At 43.4% G+C, this 24,372-nt stretch overlaps 1 protein-coding gene across 3 annotated transcripts in view; it reads left to right on the forward strand.

Annotated features, from left to right (window-relative positions):
* The first annotated feature begins 67 nt into the window (after positions 1-67).
* The window catches only part of LOC310700490 (cyclic AMP-dependent transcription factor ATF-7), a 103,658-nt gene continuing 79,353 nt past the window's right edge, over positions 68-24,372 (forward strand). Inside the window, exon 1 of one of the 3 annotated variants that reach the window (XM_083490197.1) lies at positions 68-290. The gene's annotated coding sequence lies outside the window, so the exon portion shown is untranslated. Of the gene's footprint in view, positions 291-759; positions 1,197-24,372 lie in introns of those variants that run through there. The other 2 variants (XM_083490196.1, XM_083490198.1) reach the window with 2 other exon arrangements.

The raw sequence follows: 24,372 nt of genomic DNA on the forward strand, positions 1-24,372 counted from the left end.
CTTGCACTAACCCCGCCCCTCCCTCCCCCATTGGCTCCCCGGCTCCTCGCCCCCGCCTCCCCGCCAAGTCTCGCGAGGATCTCGAGCGCGCAGAAAACGAGGAGGCGGGGGGGGCCCCACACTTCACCACAGCAAGACTTGGGGGCCGCAGCTCGGGGCTGTGTGGGGAAGAGCCCCGTTAGTGGCGGCGCCAGGCGGAGGGACACGGGACCTTAAAGCGGAGGGAGGGGACAAAAACGCCCGGTCCTCTCCATTCCACCCCCTCCCTCCCTTCCTTCTCCGGTCCCGAGGTGAGTTTGGCCGTTGCCTCCGCTCCTCTCACCCCGCACCTCCCCCTTCTCCTCCCCTCAAGAAAAACCCAACTCTTTCCAAGGCTTGAGAGAGGGTGGGTTCCGCCTTGTCGTGATTGGCAGCTCGGCCGCGCCAATCGGCGCCGCTCTCGGAGGCGAGTGGCGGCGGCGCGGCCAGTGCGGGCGCGGGGTTGGACCGAGACCCCGCCCCGTCTCCCGGGGGTGGGAGGGACTTAAGGGGCTGCGAGGAAGCTCTAAGAAGGGGGCCCGGGCGGTGGCCGGGAGGGGGAGGGGGCGCCCCGAAGACCCGAAGCCCCGGTGACGGGCGGGCTGGGGCGCGTGTGGAGAACCTGGGCTCGAAATGGTCCAAGGGTCCTGAGTAGAGTTTTTGGTGCCTGCACGAGAGGAGGGAGGATTTTTTAAAAAAATGCCAAGGGAGGAGGAGGCTGCTGGGTGGGGAATTCCAGGGGATAAGGGCAATAGGAAGGGAGAACTAGGCGGCTGTGGCCTTTGCAGAAGTGGGTGAGAACACACAAGCGAAGCGATGCCCCAGCAAGGAAAAAATCTGAGTAACTCGTGGAAGCTGTTACATAAGTATATGCTCCCAGCCACTTGGTAAAGGTGGTGTGGCTTCCTCAAGATTGCTTTCCTATTTGGCAAGCTGTCCCGTGTTGATGAGCTCTGCTGCTCATCCTTGCACCCTCTTTTCTGCTCCTCACCACTGCAGTGGCAAGCCTCCCATTTGTACTGCCCAGGGGTACAAGGGTGAGCAAGCAGGGGCTACTTTTGCAGTTGCTTCCCAGGACCTCTTGTCAGCAAAAAGTAGTCGGTGCCCTGCTCTGCTCTTTCTTTCTGGGTGGTGTGGTAGGTAGGATGCAGCCCGTTGCACCACCCAAGAGTGAGCAGGTGAGTGACTAGCAACAACAGCTCCTTGCCACTCTCAGTCACGCCTCCGATGAAGCAGCTGCTTCCACTGGCTTGTCCACTCCCTCCGGTGGGTGGTGATTGATCCAATTCTCAGTGCCGCCCAGAGTTAGAGGGCAGGCGAGTGAGTACACGGATAAGGGGAATGCCATGTGCTTACCTGCTTTGCATAGCACAGAAGAAGGTGCCCTCCAAGCAGCAGTGCTGGTTACTGAGATGGTAACAAGTTGGGGTCTTTGTTCGTTGGTTCTCCAAGCTACCCCCCTTGAGAGAGAGAAAGGGGGTGAGTCTGCTGCTGTTCTTGGGCTCTGCTGCTTCTCGAGTTGGTGGCAGAGCAGTTAAAAGTGGCTGCAGGGAGGCTGTCTCTGAGCAGTATGGTTGTTGCACCCACCACATCAAACAGTTGGGGATGGTGTATGTGTGCAGAGACATTATGCTTGCTTGCTTCAGTTGGCAATCAGATATTAAAGGTGCACCTTGCTGCCATCTCTGTCTCTGGACAGCATCGAAGTTGGGTGCCCAGTCCTCCAGGCCGTGCACCCAAAGGATAATAGTGAATGGAGATAAAAAAATTGTCCAGTAGCACCTTAGAGACCAACTAAGTTTTTTCTTGGTATAAGCTTTCGTGTGCATGCACACTTCTTCAGATACACTGAAATGGAGATGACATTTGTTTCTTGCCACCATGGTTTGCACACACATGGAACAGCTACCTCCAGTTGCTCGCCTACTATAGCTGTGAGGTGGTGCTAGCTTCAGTTTCTGCTGTTGCTCACAGAGAGGATTCAGCTGAGTGAGTGCAGGGTGACTGCTCATTTAAAATGCCACAACCATGCCTACTTGGAGCACAGATAATGGTGTGGTGTTAATGCCCACCGTGGCAGCTAGTTAAGCTTGGGAGGTCTCCCAAGTTGCTGTGGACTCAGCACTGCCCAATGGTCCTGGTCTCTGATGTCAGGCAGTTGATTTCTGAATATAGTGAGGGGTGATTTGATGAATTTCATGTAGAGGCTAGTGGGTTTATCAGAATGACTTTGATATAGAATCTCTCAGTACAGGAATATAGTGTATTCCTGTACTGGAAAAAGAATGAATTGCCCCACTTTCAAATTGAGTGAACAACATGGTGTCAATGGAAGGAACATGAATACAGTCCCTGTGTGCTGGATGTAAATGTTAATGCAGCAGTCTTCAACTACATTTAATGAGTGGAGGGAATAGATTATTTTGCCTGGCTGGTTTTGCTGATAACTGTTCACAGCTAACAGAAATATTTATTTGCTTGGGTGCTTTCATATTCACAGTGCTTTGAAATGGGATCTTGATTGGCTTGTTTATCTCAATATTTTGAGGGTCAGGCAGCACTTAATTGCCAACTTAAGACAGCCTATCTGTTCTCCCTATTTTCTCTCAAATAAATAAATAAAATAAAATAAAGTTTCAATATTGAGTGGAAAAAGTTCTCTTTTTTACTGATAAACTGTTTAATGTGCATAATTGACTAGGCAACATTTTGTGATTCCTCTAATGTTATGAGAGTTATTTATATAAAAATGATATGGGCTCTTGCAGTACACACTGATTCAACCAACTTGATTGGAAGTGCTCTAATTTTAGTGACAGTACTGGTAGTTGCATAGTTACACTCTGTGTTCTAATAACTTAGCATTTATACAGTTCATTTTGATTATTCCAAACACTTCATGCATGATCTCTTGTAATAATGGCTCTGTAATGTCTTAACTATCCCAAGTAGCAGATGGGGATGATGAACAGTGGCTCACGACTGAGATGAGCTTTAAGCTATGGACTTGCAGGTTCCCTCTTAGTCATTGACCTCATTCACATGTAAAGTTAAGCCAAGCCATGATTTACTGGTAGTTTGCATGAGAAGACATGTGGCACCTGGAGAGGAGATTGTCACCACTTTGCTTCTCCTCTGTTGCATTGCTTCTTTGCCAAACTTAGAATTGTGTGCAAACAAGTGCTACATCACCTTCAAGGGTTAAAGTCAAAATATTTCCTCTATGCTATTGGTTATGTTACACTCTGCATTTACTAATTACTTATCCATATGGAAAAGTAAGTTGATAACCAGTGAAGGATATGAGCTATGAAATTGTGTGCACTGCTAAATAAGAGTAGAGTTCTGAAACCTATTTCTCCCCCCACCCTCTTTAAAACAAAGTAGTGAAGCTATTTCATGCATGTTCAGTTAGCAAAAAAAACCCTAGACTAGCCCTTACCAAGTAGCTATATTTTGGGGCACCCAACTGCTACTGCCTGCATTTTGAGCTTCTTGTCCATATACAATATAAACCAGAAGTGCCCTTCAGATAATGTTGGACTATAGTTCCCATCATTATCAGCCAGCACGGACAGTGGTCTGGAGTGATGGGAGCTATAGTCCATTATCAACAACATCTGGAGGGCACCATTTTGGCCACCAGTGTTATAAATGGATCTACTGCCCAGGTTCTTAGACTTTGCCAAATCAAAAAGACATTGCCTCTGAGGTTCAAAGAAAGTGGTTCTGTCAGATCTAGGGCAGATCCATGAAAAATGGAGCAGTGCCATCCACGCTAAAGCAACAAGCCAGCTTTTAGAAATATTGTTTCCCACCCCTCTGGCTAATATTTTCATGGCTTCTCTAATCTACTCAAAATAAGAGGTTCAGTAGTGACTAAACTATCTGTCCCTTTGTCCCTATCCAAACTGAGCAGTCATGGGGCAGCAAAGAGCATATCTGTTTCCCAGGAATTGCTTGTTCAGTTTTACTTGTGATTTGAAAATTGTGATTTGTGAGGGACTGAAAGGACTTGTCCCTACAGTTGTTGCTTATTGTATTTTATTGGAGTTAGAAAAATCCCAGCTGCTTTGTCAGTTATGTGCCTAAGTGTTTGAAGAAATTTTGATTCCTTGATTATGTCAATCTACTCAGGATTGGTAAAATGTTCTTAATTCCTGTTGTTTAGTCTGTGGTTCTACTACTCAGATGTTCTGAGGCATTCTAGCAACTGGTGGGGGTCTTTATGTTGCTGTGGTCCCCAAGTGGTTGATTTAGAGGGCATGAACAAAGTGTAATTGGCTGCTTATACTCAGAATGGTGAATTCTACAGACAGATACTGAACCTGTTTGGTTGTCCAACAGGGTGGTATAACTTCACTAGGCAAAAGAAAGGAAAAATGTTGCATGCACATTAAAACCAGATTTAAGGCTTTGGATCCAGCACTGTTGGGGCACCAATGTTGATGGAACAATGTCAGCTGATTTTTCCACAGCAACCAGGAATGGGCTTCCTGTGGCCCCCAGCATGCAAAATGTCAATTTACATGCCTTATGAACATACTCTCTCAACCCACATGCACAAACTGTGTGTACCATAAAGAACCTGAAATACGCACAATGGAGAAATATATACACATGCTGCTGTCAAATCTTTCCTCTACTACAGGGTTTCCTGGCTTGTGGTCTGGGGACAACAAATGAGCCATGAGCTTCATTTGGGTGGTCTGTGGTGTGTCTGTAAAAATGCAATTAAAAAGCTGGGTGCCAAAAAGGCTGAACTTAAGAGTTCAGAACTACTCAAGAATAGTGCCCAAAAGTGTGAGCTATGAACCAGGAAGTCCCCAGTTCTCCTTACTCATGGATTTCGGCAGGCAGCTATTCTCTTGCCCTTCTGTTCCCCATTTGTAATATGAGAATAGTAATGCTAGTTTATCTTACATAATTACTATAGGAATTACTAAGGAAAGTGTACATAAAGTACTCTGCAATGATGTATGTAAATGCGAAGGGTGATATTCAACTAAATTTGGCTTGGAGTAGACCCACTGAAATGAATAACTATTATTATGTTAGTGTCAATTAATTTTGGTGGGTCTACTCTATGCCAAACTTAATTGAATACCACCCTAAATATTACTATTGGTCCATTTTCTTTATTTAAAATGCCTTTCTGACTGCAGGTTCTCCATCTCTACATTATGTTCCCACTCATATTTGCACACAAACCGCAAGATGCTATTGGACTGCTTATTATAGAGTAAGTTCCATGGAATGCAGTGGGATCTCTGGGGACCTTATTTAGGATTGGGCAATGGGTTTTCCAGCTTACTGGAGAAAGGTGAGCTTTTTGTAGCAATGGACTGCTGAATTGGGCACATGAACATGGTTGTTCACCTGCTAGAATGATGTCTCCCTTTTGTAGCCTTATTTGAACTTATGTTATTTAGTCATATGAACACCATAATCGTAGTAACCACTGATGAACCAAAATTATTAATTGTGGTAGGTCAACAGACATTAGCTGCATTTTTAGTCTGCCTTCAATATAGGTTTTGTAATAAACATCTTTGATTTACAAACACATATTAGCAAAGAAATGGAGGCAGGGGGGAATGTAGGTGATCCCTGTCATCAAAAGTTTTATCTTTACTTGGCATGGATATAGCTGGAAAAAATGGATTGCACTGACTGACAAGTTGCTTGATCGTCGTTGTTATGGGCTAGCCGCTAGGCTGAAAAAACTGCATTTTCTCAGATGCACTTTTACTGATTGTACATCTAACGTGGCTGGTTGTTTCAGTCATGCCTCCAGTATTGTTTATTATGGTTGTCATTTAGAACTGTCTTGGTAGCCTGGGTTTTTTATTCCAAAGTGATTAGTAACTCAAGCTAAAATTGTCAATATGCTGTCAAAATAGAAGCAGCATAACAACAATGTAAGCAGAGAGAACAGGGGGAGAATAATATAGAAATTCGAATAATATAGAAAAATGCCCATAATAATATGATCAATTCATGTAAGTATAGATGAGCAAACACAAAATACAAATAGCATTTTACTGTAAGTCAAAAATCCATGATCTCTCTCTCTCACACACACATATCCATCCTGTAGAAATTTCAATGTCCTGTGTAATTGGGAAGACATGCTGCCTCCAAGGCAGGATCTGTCTTCTCCCTCTAGGCTCTTCCCTGGCCCTCAGGCAAGCAGGCAAAACATCAGAATCCTCAAAGCTGGCCCTCTCTCAAACCAGATAGACAGTAGGCTGAAATGGAGGTGGCCATCACTGCTCTGTGAAGCAGTGTCCCCCCTCCTTGATGGGGGTGATTTACCATTGCAGTATGCATCACTTCTCCAACCAGGAAGTGATTGCAAGCAGCAAAAATAACTTTCCTTTCTGGCCAGAAATTCCTCACTCCAGATAGCTGTTCCTCTCTAGGCGTGACCTTAGGTGCTTCTCAGCAGAAACAATGGGACCAGGAGGCTATAGATTGCATAGTTCAAGTGTGACTAATCATTTTCAGCTTAACCCCCACATTAACACCCCTGAAGGCCACATGCCAGTGGTGGGCATGGCCAGTGCATAGTTGTGTGCACATGCTCACACTCACCCCCACATGCACACGTGCCACACATACAGTACAGACACCTGGCTCCTTCACCAGCCAGTTTTTGTTGAATGCTGAAGAGGCTCCTCTTTACCCTGGCCTCTGACACCTGAGATGTGTGTTTTCAGGAATCAACCTCTTCCTGTATAACTGTTTTTATTTCTGAATTTTAAATTATGGTAACCTGCTCTGGGACCTGCTGGTGAAGGGCAGGTAACAACAACAATAATGAATTCTCTTTGTGAAGAGGAAAAGGCATTATCCCTCCGCCCCCAACTTGGAGAGAGTGGTTTGTGTCTGTGTGAGACAAACTGAAGGTCAAAATGCAGTGGTTCCAGTCTTCACCCCAGCAGAGTGCTGTATCGCCTAATCTGAGTGCTGAATTTGGGTGATAAAGCTGTGGGGACTTGGTAGGCCACTTTGCATGTCTTCCTTCCCAGGCTAGATCTGGCCCACGGGTTAACTACTCCTAGTAGAGACGATCAGTTATTGAAAGTTGCAGTGGGTAAGCATTGAACTCACTTGGTGCTGTTGCCTAGTGGGCCAAGTTTATGCTTCGGTTGAGTTTTGTCTAGGAACAATTTGATTCCCCACCCCCTTAGATTTGGAGATACTTTGACACATTGAACACTGTTGTAAACAAAGGTACTAGTCTCCCATTTGAAAGCGGCAATTATTCAGGGTGGATTTGTTCAGGAAGCTGCCTTTAGGGAACAATTAGAACTGAATTTGAAGCCTGTCCTTCCCATTTGAATTAATTACTAGCCTCAGGTTTCAATATTTCTTAGGTGTTGCTAAGACCTTGGGTAATCAAATCTATATGGAATTATTCTGTTCCTGCCTCTTTCCCCCCCCTGTTTAGTTTTCCATTGCGTTGTGTGCAGTGGTGCACTTTTTGTGTTTGGCAACTTTAAGAAGAGTGTGTGTATCTGTATTGGAGGGCATTTGGGGAAGAATATGGGGCCTTCATGCTTGCCTTGAAGATGTTCCGGTCAGGATCTTCTGGGAATTCCTACTTTCATTTCTTTAGGTTTTACCTGGCCATCTTGGTTACACATATGTTTCAAAATGCAGTGGTGGGAAGTTCAGGGATCAACAAGAAGCAAGTAAGACATCTGCTTTCATTGTTGAAAACTCATGAGTTCCAAATCAATATATCATGATTTTTCCATGTGTGATTATGCTCAGTCTGAAGAGTAAACTATTTCAGTTTAAATCCTAGGTTGTCTTGTGGTGAATTAGGAGTTGGGAATTTCCGGCAAGGCAAGGGACTAGGAGTGAACTGCAGAGGACTCTGAATACATGAGACTATGCTACTGTAGCTAAAACTTTGCTTTTCAACAAAATGTAACATTCCACTGTATTATGTTAAAACCTTTAAGTGGGAAAGAAACAAATATGATTTACCGCTTTGAACGTAGCTGCAAAAAGTTATGTTTTGGGAACAGTTGTTTGGCTAGCAAAATTGTCCTAAAGTAACAGTATTGTGAGTCAGGCATTAGATATGTAAGCTTGGAATCTGTGGCTCAGTTCAGACATCATGCCAAACTATGGTTAGGAAAGCTTAACTATGTTTTGACAGTATGTCTGAATTGACAAAAGATGGTTGCAGTTGTCTGGCAAAACAAGAATCTGAAATGATGTTTGAAGTGGGTTTGTAAACTGTGGTTTCTGTTAATTATGGTTTGGCATCATGATACCTATGGGCATTGCTCCCTTCCAGAGGTCACTGAACCTGGAGTGTTGAACAAATGAAATAGCAAAGGAGGCAAGGAGCTCTAAACTGTGGTTTGTCTTTGGATACTGAAGCATGGTGGGGCAAGCCATGGTTTGGCTTGATGCCTGAATTAAGTCTGCATTAACCCGGTATGTTTACTGGATTCCAGAATGCTGTCACTATAGTGGATTATAGTTCTTGTTTTCCCCATAAGCAGTCACTGAAAAGTGTCAGGCCTCTTACACTATAGCTACTCTAATTGAGTTGATAATGAAGATTATCTGCAATTAAAAATTCTTTAAGGAGTCTTGAGGATGCCTTCCCCCAAAGTCTGCAGTCTGGGATAAGCTGTTACAAAGTTTCTCCTGATTAAAGATATTTGAAACTCCAACCACGATTCTGATTCCTATTACTGTATCTGGGCACTTCTGTTGCTTGTCATTAGCTCCTGCCTTAAGATTGGTTTCATTTTCTTTATGAAGTATATTAAAACGCTTCTGGGAAATATAATTATGTATTGTACAGGGAAATCCATTGGCAAATTTGGCATATGGGTATTTTAGGAAAATGCATTGGTTTCCTACCAGTGTTGTGCTTTCATGTAGTAAAAGTTAGCAGGCATTTTGTAACAGAAAGGGAGCTTGCTAAATATAACAGGGAAATATTTATATTGAGGAAACAATACTGAGATGGAATGTTTTCAAAACCTGTTTGTGTGAACACAAATGGTATCACAAAGACTTTATAACAAGATGCTGCATGCACAGTAAAAAAAAAATCAAATATGGGCTACGTATATGGCTGAAAATGAAAATAGAGGACTCCTCACATTACAGTGGTGCCTCGCAAGATGAAAAGAATCCGTTCTGTGATTCTCTTCATCTAGCGGTTTTTTCGTCTTGCGAAGCAAGCCCATTGAAGGATTAGCGGATCAGCTGATAAGCGGTTTAGCGGCTTAGAAAAGGGGGGGAGGGAAAAAACCAGCAGGAACTCGCAAGACATTGTCGTCTTGCGAAGCAAGCCCATAGGAAATTCATTTTGCGAAGCACCTCCAAAACGGAAAACTCTTTCGTCTAGCGAGTTTTCCGTCTTGCGAGGCATTCGTCTTGCGGGGCACCACTGTACTGTGTAAAACGTTTCAGTTGGTGCAAACTGTTTATCACCTATATAAATAGTAGTCTAGGATAAGAGTTTATGGTATTTTGTTATTATTTCCCCAACTTATGGGTTTGGGTGGGTTATTTTGGTATGTATACATACATTGAGGGTTGCGGGTGGCACTGTGGTCTAAACCACAGAGCCTAGGGCTTGCCAATCAGAAGGTCGGCGGTTCAAATCCCTACGACGGGGTGAGCTCCCGTTGCTCGGTCCCTGCTCCTGCCAACCTAGCAGTTCGAAAGCATGTCAGAGTGCAAGTAGATAAATAGGTACCACTCCGGCGGGAAGGTAAATGCCGTTTCTATGTGCTGCTCTGGTTCACCAAAAGTGGCTTATTCATGCTGGCCACATGACCCGGAAGCTGTACACCGGCTCCCTCGGCCAGTAAAGCGAGATGAGCGCTGCATCCCCAGAGTTGTCCACGACCGGACCTAACGGTCAGGGGCCCCTTTACCTTTACACATATACATATATTGCTATAGGTCTGAATTTAATAAATAATAATAATATTTTAAAATTAAATATGGACCAACAGTCTTGTCTCCCTTTGCTGAGGGGTGCAACATTTTGCTTACAAAGCCCTGTTTTTGAACTGTGAGCAGCAGCCCACTTCCCTCCATGCAGTTCATTAAAAGAACATGAAGAAGGTACCCAAGTTTGCTTGCTTCCTCTTCACTTTCCACCCCGTTTTCCTTTTTTCTGTCATGTCTTTTGTAAGCCTGTGGGATGGGACTGTGTTGCATTGCTTTTGTAGCCTACTGTGGGAGCTTTCTCAGCTAAAGAGTGGGATATAAAAAATTTGAATAAATCAATGCTTACATGTACAAAAAGTATTGCCTTCTATGAAGGAGGCCATCAGTTTAATAACCTTTAGGAGTATAATTTTAATGCAGTTTTAGGCCTGCTCAATTTTGGACAATTCTCCCTTCCCACAACACCCTATGTCATGCTGTTCAAAGGGATCCCTTCATCCACTCGAGATGCTTTTTGAGGGCAGAGAGGATAAAGCAAACTTCCTTCTACTCACGGTTCTTGGCATCCAAGCCATGTTCTGCTGCTGTGGTTTGCATGTTCTTTTCTTTTTGAGTGGTGTAAGCAGCTTTTTGAGATGGAATAATGAAAAGTCCTAATTGGAAATAGTTAATAAACTATCAGACCTCTTCCTTAACTGTAAAGTATATATCTGGTTGCGTGACATGGTGCCAAAAGTAGTACTTAGAATCCGGTACCATTGTTTTGAGTTCTAAGAATATTGTGTTCTGGCTGTAAAAGCAAAGTTTCTAGCTTTCAAAGTTTAGACAAAAGGTGGACAGTGGGCACGCAGTGTCACAGGCTTCCAAAAATGTCCTCATTTTGCAAAGTAGATTTTCTAATTGCAGGGTGTGGGATTTGAGGGGTAATTTGGAATCTTCTCCTTTATTATAAAACAGAAGATGCACGGCAGAGGATAGGATACATACATACACACTGCTCAGAGCTTGTGCCCTGGGGAGGTCACTTTGGTGCTACTAATGCAGAGGTTTGATTGCACCCCTAGAGGCGTACTCCATTGTCTCTTGAGACAGACAGATGTGCCAACCAACAGCTTTTGAATGTGTAAGATTTGTATGTTCTTTGGGGCAAAGGAGAAATGCAAATTTGGGGACTCCTGTAGGATAGTAGGTAGATTTCAAAAGTTACAAGTACTTGCACTTGGCTCTTTCCATAGATCAGCTCCTTCTGGCCAATATTTTTTCCTATGTACTTCAGAAGGTTCAGTGAACATTCTGCTGAATTGTGTTTCCTCTGAAACATTGTTAAGGAGTGATACTCTTTTTGGAGCCTATTTCAAAGCACATACTTCCTTCCTTGCATTTTTACTGGGAGAGATTTTACTGCTTTTTCAAGGCAAGCTACGCCTGCGTGTTCTTGCACTTTTGACAGCAAAGTAGGAAGAAGTCATTTTATGGCTTACGGTAATCAAAGTGTTCTTAGCTTACAGGGAACTGTAACATTTCCTATACTACGAACTCTCAATTTTTCTTTCTAGCAAGAACATGTTCTCTTACCACATGTAAAAAGTAAGAAGTTGTCTGCTGACACGTTTGCCGCTTAAGGGAGGAATTCAGCCTCATTGTAAGGCACTGCACAAGGGTTTCAGCTGATGGAACTCATTAGTTGAATCCCATCCATAGTCTAGTACAGGCTTCCTCAACCTCAGCCCTCCAGATATTTTGAGACTACAATTCCCATCATCCCTGACCACTGGTCCTGTTACCTAGGGATCATGGGAGTTGTAGGCCAAAAACATATGGAGGGCCGAGGTTGAGGAAGCCTGGTCTAGTAACCTCACCAGATTTTATCTGTGTTTTGTCTTTTAGAGGTTTAACCTGTTGTTGTTGTTTAGTCATGTACGACTCTTTGTGACCCCATGGACCAGAGCACGCCAGGCACTCCTGTCTTCCACTGCCTCCCGCAGTTTGGTCAGACTCATGTTTGTAGCTTCGAGAACACTGTCCAACCATCTTGCCCTCTGTCGTCCCCTTCTCCTTGTGCCCTCCATCTTTCCCAACATCAGGGTCTTTTCCAGGGAGTCTTCTCTTCTCATGAGGTGGCCAAAGTATTGGAGCCTCAGCTTCACGATCTGTCCTTCCAGTGAGCAGCACTCAGGGCTGATTTCCTTCAGAATGGGTCGTTTGATCTTCTTGCAGTCTGTGGGACTCTCAAGAGTCTTCTCCAGCACCATAATTCAAAAGCACCAAAGAGGTTTAACCTAGGTTTGTTTATTATCATAGGTCTGAGTACTAATGGTGTTCAAAGATAATTGTGAGGGAGTAGTGCCAATAAAATTAGCTAGTGTGCATAAACTTGAGGCAAATGAGTCAGTGCATATTCATCTCTTTTAAAAAGTGGGATGACAGCCAGCCATAGCTGAACTCTTACATAGCATTGCTTTTAACAGGGAAGATTATAAGCATGGGTATTTAAGCATTGAAATCAATGGGCCCTGCATTTTGACTGGATTATACTGATGGTTTCTGCCTCGCAATCTGGCCAGCAGCACCTGTAACTTCCATACTACATTACAGCAATGTGCCCTAAGAGGAGCTTTCTTGAAGACCTTACATAAACAGCAGCACTCATAATTGTGTAACTCTGGTTTTGATTTGCTCACAAAAAGAAACTCCAGTTCTTGTTTGTCTGCATGGGTTTCTTCTTGCTCCAATTCAAGGTTCTTGAGATTTATGTCCAAAAAGGCCTTAAATGCTTTCTCCTGAGATCTAGAATCTGTTGGTGTACCTTCCACTTTACAGATTCAAGTACCAGGGATGTGGAACAAAGCTTTTACCGAGGTGGTGCCTTGTTATTGTTGGCGTCCATCTGTCTCAAGAGACAATGCAGAGAGCTTCTGGGGGTGAAGTCAAACTGCTGCATTAGCAGCAGCAAAACAACCTCCCTGGGGTGCAAGCCAGGGCAGCGTCTTGGCAGCTGAGATGGCAAGACCCCCATTCTCAGCCTCGCTGATGTTCAAAGGAATCAAGAGCAATACGTTTGGCACCAGCTTGGCTGCAGGAGTTGCTGGAAGGAGGAGCTCAAGGCACCATCCAATCATCTTAGGTACTCCACTCTGGATTTATGTAGGGTTTCTTCTCCTGAAGATATCCCACAAAGCAGCAGAGGTTTAGGATCAGAGTTCCCCTTCTCCTAGATGGGCTACCTTCCCAGGTTGACCAGCCCCGCCTGCCCTCTATAGCATGTGCAGAAACCGCCTTCTTGACTGTTGGACCTGCTGTTGGTCTCATCTTCTCAATCTGCCAGAGCCCACCTTCACATGCAGGGGAAGTCCCTAACTCACCAAGAGTTTGAGACCCATCGGCTACCCTCACCTGGTTTAGCCAGCCAGTCAGAGGCATTCCAGGGTGTGACTGCTGCCACATGCTGACAGCTTCTAGGAGCCACAGGCAAGAGCTGACTGCAGGGTGGGGACCAAAGGTGGCAAACTATCCCAGGAGCACAGCGTGTCCCCCACCAGAGGCCCTATCCCTTCCCCTAACACCCCAATATTTGACTAGAGTTAAATGCAGGGTGGGGGCCAAAAGTGGACAAACTACAATTCTGTGACTCTATGCTTCTCTGCCTTCCCCGCATTCCTTTGATTTGTGTTTTAGTATCTTCCTTCGTGAGATAATATTATGTGTGTTTGGTGAGCAAAGCAAGTGTGATAGCTAGTATGGTTTCTCAAGGTTTTGACTACATACCAGAATCTGAAATTGCTTGAAAGAAAGATACTTGAAAGAAACATTATAAATTTCCCAATAACTGTTTATAAAGCCTATGCTAAATGAAGGAATCAAATGAAAGAAAACACATTTGCTTTGAAGTTGTAAATGGGATTGCTGTCAACTGGCAATAAATTTTTGAGTGCATTCTGATGTCTCATGTAGCGGGATTTTCTGCTGTGTCCACCATTTGCTCCTAGCTAGCTGAAAAGCAGTTCTACGAAGGGCTGGGTTTGTGAGGGATCCCTAGGTCATGTCTTGGCCCAACCAGAGGCAACAGTTGAAATTTCTGAGGAGAGCATTGTGTGCAAATCTTTGAAGTAGGGAGTTTTGCTTATTTTCACAATTGTTTTCGTTGGAACGAAAACCTGGCCTTTCTTACTGCAAAATGTAATGTGATGTCAGTTTGAAAATCCTATTTGAAAGTGTACTTAAATGAAAGCACTTTTGGTATTCAGTGTTGGACTTTATCTGTTTCTCCAAAATGGTATTACCTGGGAGGCTTTGTGGGGCAAAAGAAATAAATTATTCTGTGGTCGCTCCCTTGGATTTTCCATGCCATTGCTTTTGCTCTTCTGTCATCACATTTGCTGTTTAGCATTAGCAAGGTGGTCACATACCTTCAGACTATGCCCTTGTGGAAGGTTATATGAATTACACTTGCAGAATATCAGTCATGTTGCAGTTGCTCTTGTCTTTGATCCAATATGATATTTGTGCCCCTTTTGCTATGGGTGGCTGGCTGCTATTGGCACTATCCTCTGGAATAAAGCATTATTGTGATTCCTGCAGGAACATACAGCCCAGAAACCAAATTATTCAGTTCTTCCTCTTTTGTGTAGGGATTTGAGGGCCCCGAAGGCCCATTTGTTTGCCCATCTGTCAAAGTAGTAGTAGTAGTGGTGATGATGATGATTATGATGATAAATTATTATTATTTATCATTTCTACCCTGCCCATCTGGCTGGGTTTCCCCAGCCACTCTGGGCGGCCTTCAACAGAACATTAAAAACAGAATAAAACTTCAAACATTAAAAACTTCCTTAAAGAGGGCTGCCTTCAGATGCCTTCTAAAAGTCAGATAGTTGTTTATTTCCTTGACATGTGATGGGAGGGCATTTCACAGGGCGGGCACCACTACCAAGAAGGCCCTCCCATAACCTAAGCTGGTTTAATTATTTATATGACTTCTATACCACCCTTTGCACAAGCCGCAAGGCAGGTTACAACACATAAATACTGATAAAGTAGTGAAATTCTTTAAAAACAGGTAACAGCTCACTAAAGAACAATTACTAATAGCAGCAGCTACAACAATCTGGTCTCCGTTGCTCCAAATGCCTGCTGAAAAAGATGTGTCTTAATTAACCACCTGAAACTATTGAGAGAGGGGACCAGACACACCTCAGCAGGGAGGGAGTTCCAGATACCTCCACTTACCTCATACCAAGGAGGGGACCACCACCAGGAGAGCCTCATTGGCTGATGTTAAAGCATGGGCAGGTCAATATAGGAAAAGGCATTTTTACAGGCACTGTAAGAAACTGAGATATGAAAGCTAGGAGCTAAATAGCACCCTAAACCTAGGTTATGGGCGCAACAACGGAATCCAACAACGCAACAATGGTGCACTTTTTAAATAACAAGAATACAAAGCTGAAAATGAATGAACTGCAGCTAAAATATTCATTTTTCACATGGTCTAGTCCTTCCTCTGCCCACCCCCCTAATATTCTTAAGAGGGTCTCTTCTCCAATCTTCAGCGAGTAGCTAGAAGTGGGGAGGCAGAAAAAGGTCCTCTTTTCCTTCCACTCTGCAGTTTTAATCTGAAATCTTTGGCGCAGTACTGCGCCCAGAGCTCAGAAACTGCTTGCGCTAATGAAATTCCCTGTTTCAAAATGCACCTAGAACAATGGGAGTTTCAAACACTGCTTACAGGTACTTGAGTCCCAATTAGTTGAGGGCTGTATATGGCAAAGTAGGCACCTTGCATTGGGCCTGGAAAGCAACTGGCCACCAGTTTAGCTGTTTTAAAATACTTGTAATATGTTTGTGGCTTGCTGGCCCCACCAGCATTCTTGCTACAACATATTACGCTTGTTGCAATTTCTAGACAGTTTTAAAGAGGATCTCCGCATAAAGAGCACATTGTGGTATTCTATCTTGGAGATTGCACCAGCTGAAACCAGGCAGTGGTGCTCCAGCTTCCAAAGTCACCTGGGCCTTGAGTAACAAAGATGGTTCCAGGAGCACCCCTATTTGACTACTCTCAGCATCATGCTTATTTTTTGCAGAAGCTTCTCTGTTTTTAGGCATTCCTAGGCAGGGCTCATTGTTTCAGCAAGAAAGTTGCCTTTTCTAAGGAAGTGGGTGAAGATTATTTTTGTCCAGTACTGTGTACTCCCTGCTTGCTGCCTGTGCCTTTGGCTATTGCTGTCCTCTGACCCAGGGAACTAAGTGTTATTGGAGGGGCAATGCAAGATGCCAATTGGGATGAGACTGCCCCATGACATTGTCAGTGCTGACTGAGCATGTGGATTCTGGAGCTCTGGTACTGATAACTACACTTTCTTATGAACTGTACAGGGTCTTTAAAACTCTTTCTTAGCCTGGTATTCCCATAGTTTCCTATCCATGGTAAGAACAGATCTTTGTTTCTTTCCCTTCAAATATCTTCTTCCTGTAAAGAATCAGAGACGGCTACAATAGGATTTTTAAATTTGAGGTGTTTTCCCTTGATCTGACCTGTCCTAGCTCACTTGTCTTGAGCCAACTTATTGTGTTTTATCAGCTAGTATGTTCCTTGAAGACACTTCTAGTTTAGCAGACCTAGCACATTCCTACTTTACATTTGGGTTAACCTAAATATGTCTTCTAATTTGAAATAAGATCCTGCCCTGGTTCAATTGGATGGGTTTCAATTGCCTCCAGGTAGCTTCTAAAAGTCTGCAAGAGACATTTCCCCCTCTGGCTAGGTTTCCTGGTATAATTAAGTTGACCTTGGTAAAATGAATTCTTAGCTGTGAATCTAAAGTATTTTCCATTCCTGTTCTTAGCTTCCTTTTCTGACAATATAATATTTAGAAGTTGGCATCTGGCAATAGATTAACCTTGCTGTTAAATAGCATGCTGTAGGTATGATTCCAAACAATGCAAGTACAGTTTCATATGCTGTAGAATTTATAGAAGACAGATTTACTTGAAATTTCACATTCTTGGAAAAACTGGATATTTTAAGAAGCCGTAATGAAAAAGGCTATTTCAATGTGGATTTATGAGGTGAAAGTGTTTCTGGTTGCAGCCTTGTGAACCAGTTAATAGACACTGCTGGAGAAACTAAGAGTTTGCATACCTTCTTCCAATGTACTGACTCAACAGAGCAGCAGGATTCACCTTTTTGTCTAGACCACTGTAGTTGATAAATTCTTCATGTCTTTTGTTTTTTTAGTTTGTCTTGAAATCTCCCTGCCCCCCAGTCACCTCTTCTTATAGGCCCATTTTTTATTGTTTATTGTCTTCAACTGTTAATCTTTTTTTTAAAAGATATTTATTAAAAGTATAATAGTTACAGAAAAAAGAAAAAAGAAACAATAAAAAGTTCACAATACATCAAAAATAAAGAGAAAAAACAGAAAAACAATACAACAAAACAACAAAAATAGCAAAAACATTTAAAAAACACATCCAATATCTCTATATCTCTACCTTTCATTTACTTGTATCATCGACCTCCTCACACCTCCCTTTTTTGTATTCTTGTTCAATTAGCTATTTCAGCAAATCCTTTCCATCTTTCTTAATTTTTGTTCTATAATTTATCTTAACACAATCTAACCTTAAATCTCCGCTTTAACCCATTAACAACTACTTTTTACTTAATTCTTTATAACATTTTTGCTAAGGCCATATAACTTCATTCCAGCATCCTTCTAACATTAATTTTACAATATTTCTGTAAATAAACTTTAATTTTTTCCAATCTTCTTCCACCGACTCTTCTCCCTGGTCTCGGATTCTGCCAGTCATTTCCGCCAACTCCATGTAGTCCATCAGCTTCATCTGCCATTCTTCCCGGGTGGGTAGATCTTGTGTCTTCCAGTACTTTGCAATGAGTATTCTTGCTGCTGTTGTAGCATACATAAAGAAAGTTCTATCCTTCTTTGGCACCAATTGGCCGACCATGCCCTGGAGAAAGGCCTCTGGTTTCTTGAGGAAGGTATATTTAAATACCTTTTTCATTTCATTATAAATCATCTCCCAGAAGTTCTTAATCCTTGGGCATGTCCACCAAAGGTGAAAGAATGTACCTTCAGTCTCATTACATTTCCAGCATTTATTATCAGGCAAATGATAGATTTTTGCAAGCTTGACTGGTGTTATGTACCACCTATAAATCATTTTCATTAAATTCTCTCTTAAGGCATTACATGCCGTAAACTTCATAGTTTTCAACTGTTAATCTTTTAAAGGCTTTCCCCCCCTTTATGAACGTTATGAGCTGTTTTAGGCACACACCATTCAAAAAGTGAGATAACAGATATAAAAGCCAAATTAAGCTCATAAGCACCAGGTATCTTGAAACTTTGCATGCACAACTTCTCATCCCTTTTCATAGAATTGTAAAGTTGGAAGGGACCCTGAGGATCATCTAGTCCAAGTCACTGCAATGTAGAAATCTCAACTAGATCCTACATGGCAGGTGGCCATCCAGCCTCTGCTTAAAAACCTCTAAGGAAGGAGAGTCCACCACCTTCCAAATAAGTCCTCTGTTGAACAGCTCTTACAATCAGAAAGTTCTTCCGGATACTTAGTCGACATCTCCTTTCTTATACCTTAAATCCATTGGTTTGGGTCCTAGCTTCCAGGGTTAACAAAAAGTTACTGCAGCTGTTTGAAGATGGGGCAACATCCCCATTGAGAGTAAACCCTCACGGACCATCTCCTAGGCTCAGTGGGAATTTCTCTTTTAAATTAACTGCTTAATGTTTCCCAAGGCCCTGAGCTACACAATTCCAAGACTTTAAACAAAAGAATTGGGGAGTAGTTCAGTGTTGCACTAAAGTGGCTGTTCCACAGGTCAAACATTTATGCTTGCTAGAAAGAACAATCCTACTTTCCCCTCCCCATGCATTGTTCTGGGGGTTCTCCAGACTCCCTCCAAGCCAGTTTCAAGGGTGGGGAGAGCCCCCTTGTGCAAACAGAAGTCCTTGTGCAAGGCTTCCACTGATGGGGCTCATTCATGGAATCCTGCCCCTAAAAATAGTAATGTGGGTTTTTCTGTGGGGTGATCTGCACATGCAGGGTCGGGACGCGGGTGGCGCTGTGGGTTAAACCACAGAGCCCAGGACTTGCCGATCAGAAGGTGATGGGGTGAGCTCCCGTTGCTCGGTCCCTGCTCCTGCCAACCTAGCAGTTCGAAAGCACGTCAAAGTGCAAGTAGATAAATAGGTACCACTCCAGCGGGAAGGTAAACAGCATTTCTGTGCGCTGCTCTGGTTCTCCAGAAGCGGCTTAGTCATGCTGGCCACATGACCCGGTGATGTGGTGAGGTACTGTATTCTGAAATGCTCTCTCTGATTTGGAGAGACGGGAAAGATATCCTCCTTTGTTATATAAAAATAGAAAGTGAGAACAAAGCTATTGTACCTGACTAGCTACTTTCTATGTAGAAAGAAATTTTTATTTCAGCATGAAGGAGCCTTCATGCATGTGGTACCACTGCTGAAATTTGAAGTGATGCAGTTCTGGAAGGCTGTCCCTGCATGACACATGCACCCTCTCTGACCTCTGTGCAAGTATAGATCAGCCTTGTGTGGGACTCTACAATACTGCACTTAAAGAAAACTCACTGAGTTCCTAGGAAGCCTAAGAGAAGCATTACAGTTCATGTAAGTTATTAGGGAGTTGCACTGATGGGTATGAGAAGAGTATGCTAACTCCTTGCGAAATATTTCGTCTCCCCTCCCTCTATTTGTATATCTCCATTGGGTTAAGCTGTTATATAATGATTTTATTGCATTAGCCATGCGGCCATAGCATAATAGCATAATATACATAGAAATAACAACATAAAATGGGGGTGGGGAGATAAAAGTGTATGCCGTTCTGGGCGAATACTTTGAGAAAATGGGGATAACAAAGGTAACGGGAGATTTAAAACATTGAGTGACAGAGAATACAAAAAACAGGTTCGATTGTGCGGCGTATCGACTACATCTGTGGTATTGAGGAAGGAGTTGGTGCCGCTTTCCTCTTCATCACACTAAGCAGGAAATTAGCTGTCATCTCGGTAATCCAACGGTCAGAGTCCTGCAGAAGTAGGGACACTATCCAAGGCTGGATTGGGAGATGAAGCTTGTTCACGAGAGGAGTTAGGAACCGAGATCTTTCATCTGTCCAGTTGGGACAGAAGAGCATTACATGTTCCATAGTCTCCAGAACCGTGTCATTGCAGGAGCATGTTCTATTTGCGCTGGGAACTCTGGAGTAACGACCCGACAGAACTGCTGTAGGAAAACAGTTGAGACGGGCACAGGTAAAGGCCCTTCGTTTAGCCTCCGAAGGAATTGTAAAGCAGTATAGAGGGATCCCTTCAGGGGGTGGAATAGCTAGGGCTAAGCCTGAACACGGCCCTCTTGCATGGGAAGCTGTGTTAGAGAAATCAAGTTGCTGCAGCTTCTTTTTGATTAGAGGTAGGGCTGCCGGGCTTATACACTCTAAATTAAAAACAGTTTTGCGGTTCAAATTGAGAAGAGAGCGGAATTTGAGATTAATTGTAGTTTTCCAAGGAGAATTATGAATATCTCTTAGGATCAGATTGGAGAAACCACCTCTAATTCGAGCATCCGATGGTAGTAGGTGGGAGCTGTAGGAAATGGCTCGACTCCATGCTCGTTTTACAATTGAGGGCTGGGCGAACTCAAGACGTAAGGCTGCACCTGAGACACATCTTGGGATGCCGGAAAGAGATCTCAGAAACATGTGAAGTGGGCGATCCAAGTTACCTGATACTGCTGTAGTCCATACTTCGCAGCCATATAATAGTTTAGGGACAACTTTGGCATTAAACATTTGAATTGCTGCTGGAAGGTGTTTGCCGCCCTTCTGGTGATAAAATCGGACAATGGCATTAGAGGTTGTAGTTGCAGCAAGAGAGGCAGATTGTAGATGGGTGGTCCAGGAGAGATTATAAGTAAATATTAAGCCTAGATATTTAAAGACTTTTACCTTTTCTAAATAGCCACCTGTGATCTTAAGCGGCTCCAGCTTGAGTTTGCGGGAACGAGTGAAGTGGAGAACTTTCGATTTTTTATAATTAATATTAAGAGCTTCCGCCTTACAATAGGCGATAAATGCATTAACTGCATTTGCTAGGTCCGCAGCTGTTCTGGATAAGATGACGGCATCATCCGCATAGAAAAGGGAAGCAACAGGGTGGCCTGCTAAGTGAGGAGGGTACTTAGTTGCTAGCTTCAAAGGGGAAAGGGCGTCATGAAGATAAAGATTAAACAGTAAAGGGGCCAAGAGACAACCTTGTCGGACGCCCCTGGCTGTTGGGAATGGGGTGGTAAGGTAGCCGTTGGGACCAATTCGAACGCGAGCTGTGGTGTTTGAATAAAGGGAAATAATTAGGGAAAGGAGGTGTGGATCAATTCCCAAATGGGCATGGATTCCAAAATGGCGACGAAGGTAGCAGCCTAGTTAACCTCGTCTGCCTTTAGATAAAGTTTTAAGTAGTTTTAAGTAGTTTTTCAAACCCTTTGGGGGTTTATCTTTTAATTCTAATGATTTAGTGGCTGCACTATCTCCTCAACACTGCCTCCGCTTTTCTTAGCATTAGCGTTTTATTGTTTTATTGTTTTATCACCGGACTCGAGCTTTAGCCTTGCTGCCTTGTCGCACCCCCCGCCGTACTTTGGTGCTGTGGAGCTGAGTAATCTCCTGAAACGAGTGAGAGGGGTTAAGCTGTTGTTACTATTGCTCACTTGATGACCAGGCTTTACTCAAGAAGGGCTTTTTGGATGGATGGCCAGGTTGGTCAATATGTATTAAATCTGCTGTCTTGATAGTACAATTAAGAGATTGGTTTTGCTCTAACCGTAGGAGCCAACTCCTAGGGGCTACGGGGGCTTTGGCTCCCACAATAAAATATTTGAGTGCTGAAGTTGATGGGCTTTCCCATTCAAATGGTGTGTATGCACACTGCATCATGTGATCGATTATGCAGGGCATGGCTTACCTGGGCCTCCACAATATTTTATTCAAGTTGGCACCCCTGGTTCTAATATTTTAGCGGTTGACACAAAAAGGGCTGATTTAATAGTAGCAACAAATTACAAAATAGATGGGAAAAGTCGCATGTGCTTGGAAGTAGAAGCTTTACCTTAGAAAAGGTGATGGCTGTATTCCAAAACCTACCAGGAATATCTTAACCTTTGTCTAGTTCTTGCAGTTTCAACATGGGTATGCTGAAAGCAATAAAACAAACAAACCTGTTTGGTGCAGGAGCAAAGACATTATATTCCCAAGTATCTAGTCATAGTCTTGTCCTGTCTGTTACTAAAATTAGACTTCATTGAAGCAATTTGATCAGATTAAATTTGATATAATCTGACGGCATACTCAAATGAGCGCATACAGGTCATGTTCCATAAGTTTAGCATGTGAAACTTCTAACATGGTGAGAGAGGAGTGGTGTGCCAAAAACGCAACAGCCAATAGAAGAGTTCTTTTGAGGAAGCAGACTGAAATGTGGATAGTTTCTTCTGCCTCAAGGATGCAAGCCTTAACATTATTGGGTCATGTGGTTCCAGTACTTTCATTCATACCAAAGCCCTGTGTGATGGTCTTGGGGAAGAAGAAGGAGAGTTTGGATGTGATATCCCGCTTTATCACTACCCTAAGGAGTCTCAAAGCGGCTCACATTCTCCTTTCCCTTCCTCCCCCACAACAAATACTCTGTGAGGTGAGTGGGGCCGAGAGACTTCAAAGAAGTGTGACTGGCCCAAGGTCACCCAGCAGCTGCATGTGGAGGAGCAGAGACGTGAACCTTGTTCACCAGATTACAGGTCTACCGCTCTTAACCACTACACCACACTGGGTCTCCTAAAATAGAGTATGGATGTAATCAGATGCTCACTTCCTCCCTCCATAAGAGGAAGCAGCTTTGGGCGTTACAAAGTACCTTCAACAAAATGCTGCTTGGTAACTCCTGAAGGAAGTTTGCCACATTGGGATGTGCACAAAAATGTAAGGGGAGCCTTAAAGGATTGGGTCCTGCTCTCACACCAGGCAACCAGATGCTTATGGAAAGCTGACAAGCAGCACATGAGTGCCACAGTACTCTACCCACCTGTGATTCCCAGGAACTGTTACAGTCATACCTCGGGTTGAAATTGCTTCAGGTTGAGCGTTTTCAGGTTGCGCTCTGCGACGACCTGGAAGTAACGGAACACGTTACTTCAGGGTTTCGCTGACCGCGCATGTGCAGACGCTCCAAATGACGCCATGCGCAGAAGCGGCGAATCGTGACCCACATGCAGACGCGGGTTGCGTTCGCTTCAGGGTGCGAACGGGGCTCCGGAACGGATCCCATTCGCATCCAGAGGTACCACTGTATCTAGGCATCCTGCCTCTAGCACTGAAGGGACTACATGACGAGAAGCCACTGATCGTCTCATCTGCCTGGAATGTATCTAAACCCCTTTTTGAAGCAATCTTAAGTTTGCAAGATGCATGTATCACTGCTACTCAGGCTCCTACAAGCCTCCCTTTTCAGCCACTACCAGATATATAAATGCTGTAAGCTAAATGCACTAGTGACTGCATGTTTTCAGGGCAGCCCATACTGTGTGATGTTTCGAAACCACTCTTGAGTTTATTCCCTTTTACACAGGGGCATGTGTTGTCATGTAAAACCTTTGAAAATCCAGGTGCCCTCAGGGCTTGCAAAACAAGAGGAATATAATAGACATTTTTTGAAAAACACATTGGGCAACTTGAACAATCCCACAGCCCTTCTTAAACCCTGTGACTTATGAACATTGGCTCTGCACTGGCCTCCGAAGAGTTATACCTAAAGAGTTATACCTTTGATAAACACTTCCTTCATACTGCTGTACGTACTAAATTCAGGTTAAGGTTAGGTTTAAAATTAAGGGGATAGGGTCATTCTACGCTTTCAGTAGCAGAAGCATGCCGCTAATGAGATTGTGTGTGCTTTGCTTGCCAGAGTAGGAGAACTCTTATTTTATAAAAAAAATAATTAAACTAGCATAGTTTATGGGAGGGCCTTCTTGGTAGTGGTGCCTGTCCTGTGGAACACCCTCCCATCAGATGTCAAGGAAATATACAACTATCTGTCTTTTAGAAGACATCTGAAGGCAGCCCTGCTTAGGGAAGATTTTTATGTTTGATGTTTTGTCGTGGTTTTAATATTCTGTTGGGAGCCATCCAGAGTGGCTGGCAAAACCCAGACAGATGGGCGGAGTATAAATAATGAATTTTTATTTATTTATTTATTTATTTATTTATTTATTTATTATTCAGTCATTACATTGCAAATCCCAGTTTGCTGTGATGTTCAACTGTTAACTGTGGTTTTGAATAATCCTCCAAACCAGAATT

Source organism: Podarcis liolepis (assembly GCF_965112155.1).
Source record: "Podarcis liolepis genome assembly, chromosome: 2".
NCBI lineage: Eukaryota > Metazoa > Chordata > Lepidosauria > Squamata > Lacertidae > Podarcis > Podarcis liolepis.